This window comes from Camelus ferus, chromosome 2 (assembly GCF_009834535.1).
Source record: "Camelus ferus isolate YT-003-E chromosome 2, BCGSAC_Cfer_1.0, whole genome shotgun sequence".
NCBI classification, from domain to species: domain Eukaryota; kingdom Metazoa; phylum Chordata; class Mammalia; order Artiodactyla; family Camelidae; genus Camelus; species Camelus ferus.
Window position 1 is genome coordinate 74,536,504 of NC_045697.1, and position 12,755 is coordinate 74,549,258.

At 44.6% G+C, this 12,755-nt stretch overlaps 1 long non-coding RNA gene across 1 annotated transcript in view; it reads right to left on the reverse strand.

The window, feature by feature from the left end:
• Nucleotides 1-12,755, reverse strand: part of LOC116657781 — a 41,573-nt gene that overhangs the window by 22,841 nt on the left and 5,977 nt on the right. Inside the window, exons 2-4 of the long non-coding RNA XR_004312916.1 lie at nucleotides 11,039-11,233; nucleotides 9,125-9,286; nucleotides 7,995-8,083 (exon numbers count right to left, since the gene is read on the reverse strand). This is a non-coding gene — a long non-coding RNA (uncharacterized LOC116657781). The remainder of the gene's footprint in view (nucleotides 1-7,994; nucleotides 8,084-9,124; nucleotides 9,287-11,038; nucleotides 11,234-12,755) is intronic.

Here is a 12,755-nt window from a genome sequence, read left to right on the forward strand (position 1 = left end):
CTAGAATGTGGCTGCATCACCTCCTTCTCTGCCTGTGTCTTCATATCACCTTTTCTCTGTGTACCTGTGTTAACTTCCTTTGCTTCTCTCTTTTAAGGACATTTGTGACATTTAAGTCCCACCCAGATAATCCAGGATAATTGCTTCACCTTAAAATCCTCAATTTATACATCTGTAAATTCCCTTTTTTTTCCAAGTATGGTAACATCTACTAGTCCAGGGATTAGGGCTTGATATCTTTGGGTGGACATAATTCAACCTATTACAAGATGTAAGAGTAAATCAGTCCCTGTTATTCCATTTTGGTCTGAAGCAAAAGTCTAGTGGGGAAGTACAGAGTGGGACAAGAAAAAGGTATATGGAGTAAGGAAGAAAGAAATGCCAGGGATTTCATTCTCCAAATAATGGGTTTAAATATTTTATACTGAACACCTAATATGTGATGGGGACATAGGATTAAACAAAATATCCTTCATGGAGATATTCTAATGAGAGGAAACAATAATTTAAATGATTGTCTTTACATGGTGATGAGGGCTATGGAAAAAAAAATAAAGCTGGGAAAGATATGGAAGGGGCTCCAGAAATGGGGTTGGGGTTACAATTTCAAATAGAGTGGGAATGGAAGGTCTGATTGAGAATGTGGTATTTGAGTAAAGACTTAAAGGAGGTGAAGGAGTGAGGCATGCAGATATTTGGTGAAAATATTTCAGGCAGATGGAATAGTGAAGGCAAGGGTCCCAAGATGGGTGTGTCCCTGGCGAGTTTGGAGAAAATGCTGGGACGCAGTTATCAGCTGGAGCAGAATGAGACACACTGAGGGACCACCTCAAGTAGGACACGGAGGGCTATGTGTAATGACTTCGAGCTTTTACCATGAATGAGATGGGAAGCCATCTAGAGCACCATGGTGTGACTCAGACCTGAAAAGGAGTTCTCTAATTGTGGTTTTTGGGAATAGACTGCTGAGTAGTGAAGCCGGGAGATCTGTTAGGAGGCAATAATCCAGTGAGGGGATGATGGTGGCTTCAATTAGGAAGATGGCAGTGAAGGCGTGAGAGGTTGTCAGATTCTGGAATATTATGAGGGTAGAGCCAGCAGAAACTGCTGATGGACTGCATGTGAAATGTGAGAGAAGGAGAGGCATCCAGAAGAAATCCAAGATCTGGGGCCTGAGCAGTGGAAGGATAAAGGTGAGGTGGGGAAGACAGTAGGAGGAGCATGGAAAAGCAAAACAGAGAGACTCACAGACATAGAAAAGAAACTTATGGTTACTGGCGGGGGGGGAAGGGGATGGGGAGGGATAAACTGGGAGTTTGGGATTAGCAGATATACACTACTATATATAAAACAGATAAACAATAAGGACCTACTGTATAGCAGAGGGAACTCTATTAAATATCTTGTATATTTAATAATGAAAAAGAACATTGAAAAGAATATATATGTGTATGACTGAATCACTATGCTGTACATCAGTAAGTAGTACAACAGTGTAAATCAACAATACTTCAATAAAAAAAAGAGGGAAAAGTTTCTTTATTGGATTTTTAAGTTTAAGATGCCGATTAGACATCCAATTGAGATGTCAAAGAGACTGTGGATGGACTGAGTCGGCATTTAGAGGTTAGGTCTGGTTTGGAAATATACATTCAGGAGTCAGCTGACAGGAAATGGAAAGGAACGAGGATCTTGAGCCCTGCTCTCTTTTAACCCGGGGGGTTTTGTGGGAAATGTTTCCAAGCACATAATTGTCCTGCCTGAGTTCAGTGCTCACTGGCAAAACTGAGTTTAAAATATGAAAACGAGAAGACAGTAGAATAGAACTGAATTAAGGTCTAGGAAGTGCAATGGGTGGTGAGAGAGTGTCTGGAATTTAGCCTAAATTAGATTATTAAGTCCTCACAAGATGGGTATTATTGCCTCTATTTGATGGAGGAAGAAACTGACTTTCAAAGAGGTCAAGTGACTTGTCCAACGTCACAGAGTCAGTAAGTTGTGGAGCTGGGAATTGAAGCCCAATCTGGCTAACTCTGGAGCCCAGGTCCTTCCTGTGACTTTACAAGGCTTCTTTGTCAGTTAGTTTTAAGGGTAGGAATCATCCTGTCTTCTGGGCTCAGGGCTCACTTCTTTATTTATGAGGTCAATCTTTCTGTCCCAGGGAGAGGTTCAGACTGGTTTCCACAAAATGGGGCAAGGGAAGCCGTAACTGGAAATATCCATTACTTGATAACTATTTCCACTATTATTCTGAAAGCAAAGGACGCCGTATATCTCACTGCTAGGTTACAGGAGATCATGAATGAGCAAAATATGAGTAGGACTGACGAGGAAGAGAAACCTGGAATAGGAACCCATCCCATTAGTTATCATTACCACTGCTGACATCAGGCCAGAAAACCTCTCAACTCAGGGGCACCACATTAGCCAATTTAAATGAGGTCCCTCAAACTCTAAGGTACCCTCCTCCCTTCCCCCCAATCACTTCACTCTGCCAGATTAGCAAGGCCATTTGTAAGGAAAGAAAAGAATCCTGGTGAATAGGCTGCCTCTGTCAACAATGAGCCTTATTCTCAGTGTCCTTTCTTCTTAGGTGCCCTGTAGAAGGTCAAGTTGTTTATCATCTATAATAACACCTCAGAATCAAATGTCAGCGACATCGACACGGGAGGATAAGCGCGCTTGTTCAAAGTGAAACGGATGATACTGTTCAGTTTGCCGATCACACAGCACGAGGGGAGGAAGGAAGGGAACAGGAGGATGGAGCAACGTCCCTCACAAAGGGAGACGGGGGAGCCATGCCAACAGCCGTCCCTTTCCAGAACACCAAAGAAGCCATTGATACTAACTCTGTTTTGGCCTTGACATGAGACACCTGATCTCAGTTTAGAGACATTTCCACCGCAGAACTAAGCAGTCTGTCCTGACAGGGCCTCGGAGATCACACACACCCGGCCAGCCCCTCACTGGGGCGCTGGGCTCTGCTGAGTCTCCATGACATGTGGTGCAGCTGCACCCGTCAGGGCGGCCTTCGCTGCCTCCTACAACTCTGGGGTCTTCAGGAGTTCACTGTGGAGTTTGTGATGTCAGGGTTCACTTACTTTCGCCCTCTGGCTCCATTTTATTTGGTCACTTTTCTAGCATTAAGAAGTACCCCCCACCCCACTCCCATCAAAATGAAAGGCAGATGACAGGAAGGAGATTTTTTGCTTTGGGTTCTCCGGCAGGTGGGCAGTTGCAAGGGCTGCCTACAGTGAGGTAGGTTCTTGAGGCAGAGTGCCTTGGGGACTAGGCTCTTTGACTTTCCTTCTACATGGGGTAGGAAATTCAGTTGTCAGTTGGTAAGGAAAGATAACAAGCAAGGCGAGGTTTGTATTACAGGACCCAGTGGCACAAAGCCACAGGGGACAAGAAATAGTGGGCATGTAGCCACTGACAGGAATTTTAGTATCCTTGTCTCTCGGGGTCTGATCTCTTGATGCCCTGAGGGAAGCGATATACTCACCGGGAACCAGTGCTGACTAAGGCCCGGAGATTTCACTTTCAAGCTGATGGTGTCTGGGGTGAATTAATATAACACATGAAACTGCCCTCCCCTCCACCACAGTTAATTTTCTTAAAAAAAAAAACAAAAAAACCTTTCTGGAGAATGAAATGCTCAGATACTCAGTAGCTTAAAAACTAACAGTGTGAGTGTTAAGCTGGCATCCTGGGCAGGAAGCAGCTCCCTAAGATGAGAAGATGGTTAGTGTGGGCTCCAGTCATGCTCAGCCAAATAAACAGGCCTTGAACTTTCCGGCAGCTCCAGCCAAAGCCCTCACCAATGCTTTTGTTCAACTAAACTTAAGGGTGCAATTAACAATTTCCATGACTTGGGCTTCCTTGCCTTCAAGTTACAAGACAGTAAACAAGTAGGAAAGAAAAGAGAGATGCCAACATTTCAGAAACTGTGAACTTCAAAGGAGGAGGAAGAAGTCCAACCACAGGGAAAGTGGTCAGAAATGCGATACCCTTTTTGTGAGAGCCCACAGAGACCCCAGATTGCCAAACCACTGTATCTGAGGAGGCATTGCCAGGACTGAAGCTTCCAGAAACCTTTGAATGGCTCATTTATTTTACTGGGGCTGAAGCTGTGGGGTAATTGTCAGGGAAGTCTGTGGATATGACTGATGCTCGGGCAAGCAGGCTTTCATTGTCGGCCAGGAAGCCCTCAGTAATTACCCACTGCAATGTGCCGTGCAGACCCGTGTGTGTGCGCACGTGTGTGTGCTGGGGGTGGGGTGAAGGGGGAAGGATAGCCCCCCTTGTGCTTTTAAATCCAGGCCAAGATTTGCCCCTGCTTGGTGTTTATACCACAGAGTCATCAGAGAGAGGTGAAGGCATCGAAGTTTTCTATGTGCTAAACCCTACGCTAAAGATGAATTTCCGCTCCTCCTGTAACTCAGGCCTCCCAGGGCCTCCCGACTCTAACAGGATTAGATGAACGGTAATAGCCTGGCTATCACAGGCCTCCCCCCAGCTGCATGGTCCAGAAACTCTCACCCAGTTTTGGATACTCCCCAGTGGGGTCTCGTGTGACCTCAGAGCAGCCCTCTGACGCTCCTCTGTTCTGGGGCTCCTGGGAAGCCACCTGAGGGTGGCTGTGCCCCTCCCCAGCTCTGCACAGCTCTGGGCTTCTTCTCGACAGCCCAGATGCCAGGCCAGGAGGGCTGCCTTCCCCCCCGAGCCCCATGTCGACAAGATGCTGAGGAGCTGCGGTGCTTTCCAGAGCCCTCACGGTGTCACTTCTGTCACTTCTGTCTCCGAGGCAGCCATGAGCAAGGTCATACATACTCTTGTGAGAACATATTCCTTCTCTTCTGCCCGTGGCCTCTTCTTTCACGCAGGGCAGAGGAAAGTCCTGGGAGGCTAGGTGGAAGGATCAACCTTCTAGATGAGTGCTTCGCAAACGTTAGCATTCACTAGTGTCAGCTGAAGGCTGTGTTAAGCCCTTCTGGGTTTCAACCCCAGGCTTTCTGATTTAGTAAGTGTGGGGCGGGACCCAAGGTTTTACATATCTAATGAGCTCCCAGTGATGCTGATGCTGCTGGTATGAGGGCCACATTTTGAGAATCCCTGTTCTAGATTAGCACCGGGCCTACCCAGGATCCCCGTCCCACTGGCTGTATTGCTGGCGGCTCCTGCCCGTCAACAGGAATGCATATGCCTAGCTGTGTGTGGATCTTAGCAGAGGGCCCAGTTTATGTTTGAGCTGGCTACTCCAATACTATCTTAGAAGATGAGAAAATGCTGATCCTCCCATGTTTTGCTTTTAAAGCAGACATTACTTGCCTGCATTCTGGCAATTAGGATTTAACTTAGGAACTTGAAACTTGCACACATCTTATGTATGACTGGCTGACCAGCATTATTCCCGGGGTAGGGGTGGGTGGGGCTCGCTTAAATGGAACCAGCTTTCTAGCCACTGAAATTACACTCAGCCACATCACTAGACATTTACTGAGCACCTACTGAGGATACAGAAAGAGACAGGCAGGGCCCTGCTCTCTTCAGTGTGTAGTCTAGTTGAAGGGACAACTTTTAACAAATTAATCTGCAAATAGAGATGCAATTACAAATTGGGGTAAGTGTTTGAAAGAGAATGGGAGAGGGATGTTCTTCAATAGAATGATTAAGGAAGGTCTCAGCGAGGAGGGGACATTTAAATGGATTAAAGTGACTTTTAAAATTCCTTATATGACTTACCTTTCAACAGCATTTGACACATCTAACATTCCTTTCTTCAACTAAACTCCACGCTCTTGTTATGCTGATCTCTTCCTTAGCCGGTCCTTCATTAGGTGTTTTTCGGGGTCCCACCCTCAGCTTTCCTGTCTGACTAACATCTCCCAGGGTCAATTTCACCCACACCCATAGCTTCCACCACTGCCAGTGTGCTGAAGCGTCCTGCCAGATGCTGCCCCAGCCCTTGGCTCATTTATCCAGCTTCCTTCTTGTGCCTCCATTTGGGTTGTCACCAGGCAGTTCAGCACCACAGCTGAACCCATTCTTCCCCTCGTGCCACTGTCTCCATCAGCACAGCTTGTTGGTGAAGCCTAAAACCAGGAAGCCAGCCTGGACTTCCCTTTCTTCCTTTCTGTCCCCTCACCCAAACACAGACACACTTTTTTAAAATCACTAAGTTCTGTTGACTCTATGTCCTTAGTTTCTTCTGTCTCTAATCTTCAATGTCCATGCCCCTTGGGCCTCCTTTTGTTCAGACACTTGGTCTCCAGCCAACTCTCCATCTCCTCCTCCTCCCTCTGCCCCCACATGGACAGAAGCCTCACTGGATCACCTTTCCGCCCTCCACCCCCACCCCATCGTTCCTCCAATCAACCCTCTTCTCTGCTATAAGGGAGAGTGCCTAACATTTACAACTGATCAGATCAGGCTGCTGTTCAGAATTCATCAATGGCCTCTGCTCCGGGTCCTGCTCTACACTTTAGTCCAGCTCTCTCGCAGCCCCTCGCCCCAAGTTCCCCTCCCAGAGGGACGGGCATAACTTGACCTTGTGCCCTTAACCCGTCCCTGCCTCCAATCCAGAAATCCCCTGTACACACAGTTCGGAAGGGCCTCTGTCTGCATCCTTACACAGGCCTGGGAAGTATTCGGGGCAGGCCATTTGCCCCCTCACACTTTCCCCACCTCCCCTCATCTGCTGGGCATTCATTTTCCTCTGCTGGCAGTGGCCCTGCTCTTCTACCCATCAGAGTAAAACTACTCCTCACTAGGTTTCAGCAACACCGTCTCCCTGCCACCCCAACGAGTCCAGGCTGCTTTCTGCATTCTTGCTGCACTTTGATGCATGGCCGTCTTCTAATTCCTGGAAGGCATTGCTGGCAGCTACTCCCTTTTTGTTGTATTTCTAGCCTTTTCTGGGCCTGTAGACACCAAGAATAAGGGAAGCTACTTCTATTAGTCAAAAAATGTATCTTGCTTGCCCAGTTTCACCACTGCATGAGAATTTAGAAAAAGCAGACACCAGCATGGGCACGTGGTGTCTTCTAACATTAAGAGTAACAGCTGCCCCATATATTGAGTCTGTCCTGTGTGCCAGGCACTTTAGTAAAGTGCTTCACATACCGTATTGTATTTATCTTCACTATAACCGTGAAGCACACATGATTATTAAACCCGCTTTACAAATATAGAAACTGAGGCTCAGCACAAGGTTAAATTAAATGTCCCATGTCGCACAGCCAGGAAGGGAAAAGTCAGGGTCCCTCTAATGAGTCTCATGCCCACACTCTGTTGCAGTGTCTCATGCTGTTCTGCACGCTGCATTAGAGCAACCTGTCAGCCCAAAATGTGCAGTCACTCCTCTTCCAACCATTACCAATGCATTTAAACATAACAAAGTATTCTTAGGGAAGAAATTCCTATAGGATCAGCCAGTAATTTTCCTTAAGGAAAGAATATAGAGCAACAGTAAAAAAACAGTTAACCTGCTAAATTTTAGCTCCAATTTCATTTAGTATGAGTGTTTGTAATAAGAGACCCATTTAAGATTTTTTTTTATAATATGATAAAATATTTATTTTCTCCCAAATCAGGGCTGCTGCTGTATTGCACACCTCCAGGGGAAACTATTGTTATTGTGGTCTATGTATGTGTTTCCATCTGGGCTTGCAGGGTACGCAGGCTTTGCAGTCATACCTGGTAGCTCTGCTCCAATCATTTAAGGTAGTTTTTAAACTTAAAAGGCCCAAGAGAAAATTTGTTCCAAGGAATTATTATGTGTGTGTGTGTGTGTGTGTGTGTGTGTGTGTGTGTGTTTTAGATGAAGCAATTAGACTGCTTCTAGAACAGAAACAGAAAGGGAGCAACAATGTAGAGAATTAAAATTTCTTCCCTCTTACCTGAGCCCACGAGTTCTCAGATAGTCAAAATACTAACTTATTAACTAATATCAATAATTAAGCAGCAGAGGAAAGATGCATCATGGCACTTACGTGTTCAGTAGCATCAGAATCATGTGCTAATCCGAGCATCAAGATATAACTCCCCCACCGAGGTGCCCCGGAAGACGTGCCATCTCCATCTGCGGCAGAATTAACTCGCTGTGCTTTTAGGAAGTGAATGCACATTAAAGACAAATGCAAGAGAACATGTTGGCAACAGGCAGCGGCTAAAAGGGAATTTCAGCTTGCCGCTCCACACAACTGACTCAAAAGAGGATCTTTGAAATTAGGAAGTCAGAGCTAGTGGGAAAGCTTATCAAGGCAGAACCGGACAGCCCCCCACGGTTGCAGGGTAGATATTCTGTAAAGGCGCAGTGCGATAGCAGCAGCGCCTGGCCACTGCTGTGTATTTCTTCCAGCAGGCAGATGCCTGATGGCTCTCGGGACGCCAGGCCAGTAACTCCAGCAAACAGGGACTGTTTCCTCAAAGATCAGTAAGAATTGCACTGAATTCCACAGCACCCAGCTCATGGCTGTTTAACACTCAAGCAGCCCTCCCGCTGGCCCTCCTTTGAGCGTAAGCTTCTAAAAGTAAGGGCCCTATTTCCTCCTTCTTCTCCGACCCTCATCGTGTCCACTGCAAACCCGAACACTTCTTCTGTCTTGGCTAGTGAATTCTCACACAATGAATGGAAAAAGACCTCAAGCATAGAGACATCATGAAATTATGCTTTTAAGGGTGAACTAATGATGAGGTGAAAAGCTCTCCTCTGGTAGGTTAACAATAAGAAGTATAAAAATAGATACCTCTATTTTTATTTGCTCTATGTGCTAAGGACTGTGTGCCTTATAATCATTTTTGTCTTTACTCCTCACACCAAGCCTGTAAAGCAGGCGTGGATCGATCCTGTTTAACAGATAAGGAAACTGAGGCTGAAGGAGGCAGAGCAACTTGTTCAAGGTCACACATTCAGCAACTGACAAAATGCCTAAGTTCAAAGCATAAGAACCCCACCTTGAGAGGTGGTCTCATTAGGGACAGCGCTGGCTCACAGGGAAGAATCTGGCCCAGCTTTGCTGAGCACACAGAACAACTGTAGCCTGTGCCACAAGGGTATGTCACTGCTCCCTTTTTAAATTCCTTTGGTTGTGCCAACCCTTACAACAGGGACCATGCCTACCTCTTTAATATCACCCACTGCATATCCCAGCATCCAGGCACATATCCGGTACTTAGTCAGTCAGTCATTGTTTGATGCTTTTATGTTGTGGACAGTGATTCTCTTCATTCATTCAGTAAATGCTCACTGAAGCCCACTTCTGTGCCGACGATGGACTAGTTTCTATCGGAAATAACAAAACGAAAATGCTACTTATCTTGCCCTCAAATCTAGAAAGGGGAGTTGTACATTCATGTAGGGAAGAGGACCCCCACGCACATGTTGCCTGTTCCCTTTCCCTGTTTCTCCGCACAAAAGGAAGGAATGTTAATCTGATTGGTCTGGTTCTAGAACATTTTTTGAGCCACACTTTCTGATGGCTAGGTGTAATGGTTAACTTTATGTGTCAGTTTGACCAGGCCACAGGGTGCCCAACTATTTGGTGAAACACTAACCTGGGTGTACCTGTAAGTATGTTTTTGGATGAAATTAACATTTAAAGTGGCAGACTGAGCAAAGCAGATGGCTCTCCCTAACTTGGGGGACCTCATCCAATCAGTTGAAGGCCTGAATAGAACAAAAGGCTGACCCTCCCCCAAGTAAGAGAGAATTCTTCCTGCTTGAGGCCTTCCTGGGACATTGGCCTTTTCCTGCCTTTGGACTTGAACTGACTTTTTCTGGGTCTTGAACTTCTGGTCTTTGGACTAGAACTACATCGTTGGCTGTCCTGGATCTCCAGCTTGCCAACTCACCCTGCAGATCTTGGGACTTGCCAGCTTCCAAAATTGTGTGAACTGTTCCTTATAATGAATAATATTTCAATCTATCTCTATCTATCTATCTCTGTCTAATCTATCTAAGACTGTTTCTCTGGAGAACCCTGACTAATGCAGCAGGGCTACTGTGTCTTAAGAAGTTCACTCTTCCCTTACTTCCATTGCAAATAGTACAACTGCAAGCTGAAATAAGTCTCCTTCAGTTACTTGGCCATCTTTTGTTGTTGTTGTTCTTATCTCTTTATCTAAGCTTACTGGCCTTTTGTTTTAGTTTCCGTACCATGTGACAAACTAGAAAATGGGATTCCAAGATTTAGATTCCGCCTCCGAGCACAGAAGATAATCCACTGGCCTTGAGTCTAAGCTATGGGCTTTAACTCAGGTTTACAAAAGCTCTGAATTGGGTAGTAATGGTCACTGGCCTAGCCAAAGATTGGTGCTTTATTTTATACACGTTGTTATCCCTGGTGTGTAAATTTCATTTGGGAGCTTGGTGGAGAGAATAGTGATTGGCAGCGATTTTTAGGTGCCTGTTTCTAATACCATAAAAGACTACCAAAACTTTACTACCTGACAGACTCCCTTAGCTACATCACGGAGACATAATAAGAGGTTATCATTGAAGCACAGTCATATGCTAAGGGTCCCAAGGAAAGCGCAGTTTTCATTAGAGAGCATTGGGGAATGTATGTGCTCTTTAGGTCTCTTTTTCCAATACTGGCTCAAGAAATGACCTTGGAATATAAAGAACATTGAGAGCTAAGCAATGCACATGATAGAGCTGGGTTAGAGTGTGCATCATTGTTGAAAAGGGACTGATACACAACCTGGATAAGCAAGGCCAAAGACGCTGGCCATATCTGTGGCAGGAAAACAATACTTTTACTTATCTATGTAGAAATATATACCTATTCACATGCATTCATTAATGTTCTTTCTTAATCATAATCCTTAAAGCCCACTAAATCCAAATAACTTCTTGGTTGCCTAGACAGGGTGATAAATGACATATATTTGTACTCCATAACTAAGTCCAGACATAGCTTTTAAAAAAAATCAGGGTCGTATTCAATAACAGTCTAAATTTATACTCTAAACACCAGTACTCCAATAATCTACTTATTTTTGTAAATATTTTTGTGTTTTAATGTGATCCTACCTTTTTAAAATGGGCACCATTCTGCCCTTATAAGGGTTTTGGGTGTATGTATTCAATTGACTTCCCTCCTCTGCAAGGAAGAATGGCTGTGGCTCTCACACTGACGCTGCCTACTAGAACGGCCTGCAGCAGGCGGAGATCAAGAGCCTCTTTTCATCTCCCAACCATTGATTTTCTGCAAGACAAACCACAAAGCTGCTTTGAAGTCCAGGGGAGAGCTGCAAGGGAAGAGGGAGATAAAACTGAAGGAAACAGTGGATGTGAAATAAAGTTAATCTCTGTCATCTAGGTGTAGATGGCTATTGGCAAAGCTGAAACTGCCGGATTTTATCAGAAGAGAATTCAGATTGTTCTAAAAAGAGGATATTTTAAGTTGATAAAACTGGGTTAGGTGAAGGGTAGTGTAGAAAACAAAGAGAAATCTGAAAGGATCTTGGATAAAATTTATCAAATTAGCAGAAATGGTTGCTTTTAATCAAACAGACACAAGTGTGCAGTGTACAATCTTACCACTGCTCATACAGTCTCTTCCTTTTTGAGTTATGTAAAATAGGACCATATATATGGATTGTAAGAGTGATTATTTTTTGTGTCAAAATTTCTTATTTAAAAACGATTGGGTAGATAAAAATTTTGTCTTGGTAGTTTTACAGAACAGTTAGGACTTTAATAAAAATTATAAACATACTACATCTGAATAATACTTTTCCTTTTGCAAGATCCTTTCCCATGAGCTTCAGCATAAGCCTGGGAGACAGGCTGGATCAGTGCTATTATCTCTATGTTATCCCTGTGTGAGAGAGCCTAAGTGAATTGCACGGGGACACACCCAGAGCAACAGTGCAGAGGCCGGAAGAATTCAGGTCCTCTGACTCCTGGTCTCCCCCTCTTCCTGAAGGCTCCCTCTAATTTGTGGTTTCTTAAGGGTGAGAAAAACTCTCCTCCCTTCTTTTTCTGAAACATGTACTGTTTTCCTCAGCGTGTTTTTTTTTGACAATTTACTCTTAATGCAATCGCGTTGGGATCTTGAAACATATTTCTTATTCTCAAGTTATCTGGAGATTAAATTCTGACACGGGAGACCAGGAGGCCTTACTCTGAGGACAGCCACAGTGGATGGAGGTTGAGCTTCCTAAATAGTGCTGCAAGAAGCAGGATTTACCATGATTCTGGTGGGCTTAAGGGTACTTAGTGTTGTGAAATAGAAGATCCTTGAGAAAGTTCAACCCCTCTCTCAGCCATGAACACTGAACAATTGCCAGCCAAACTGAAACCCCAGCCCACAGTTCTTCCTCATTCCAACCTTCCAAGATCTGGGTAAACAAAAATACACATGCCATCTGAGGGGAAAGGTGTCCTGGAAGAATTACGGTTTCACCTCCTTGAGATGGCTGAATCACTCCTGTGCTCTCGTGGAGCAACAAAAACATGACCTGGAGCCAAGATTTGTCAGGTCGAGGGTCTATGTTGGAAATGACAGCCTTTGGAGTTGCCAGTGGATGCTTTGTATCAGATACTTAACTGAGCATTTTGTTCAGATTCTAAGAATCATCTTTTTGTTCGTAATTAAGTATGTACCCAATAATACACTCACAAAATTTCAATAGGGCTTTAAAATAAATGCCTAGCTCAGTCAATGTCCTAGGCAGGACAAGCTAGTTAAAAGGGCTAAATAATTGTAACAATTTAATTCCTCATTAATTTATTCTTCCTGATT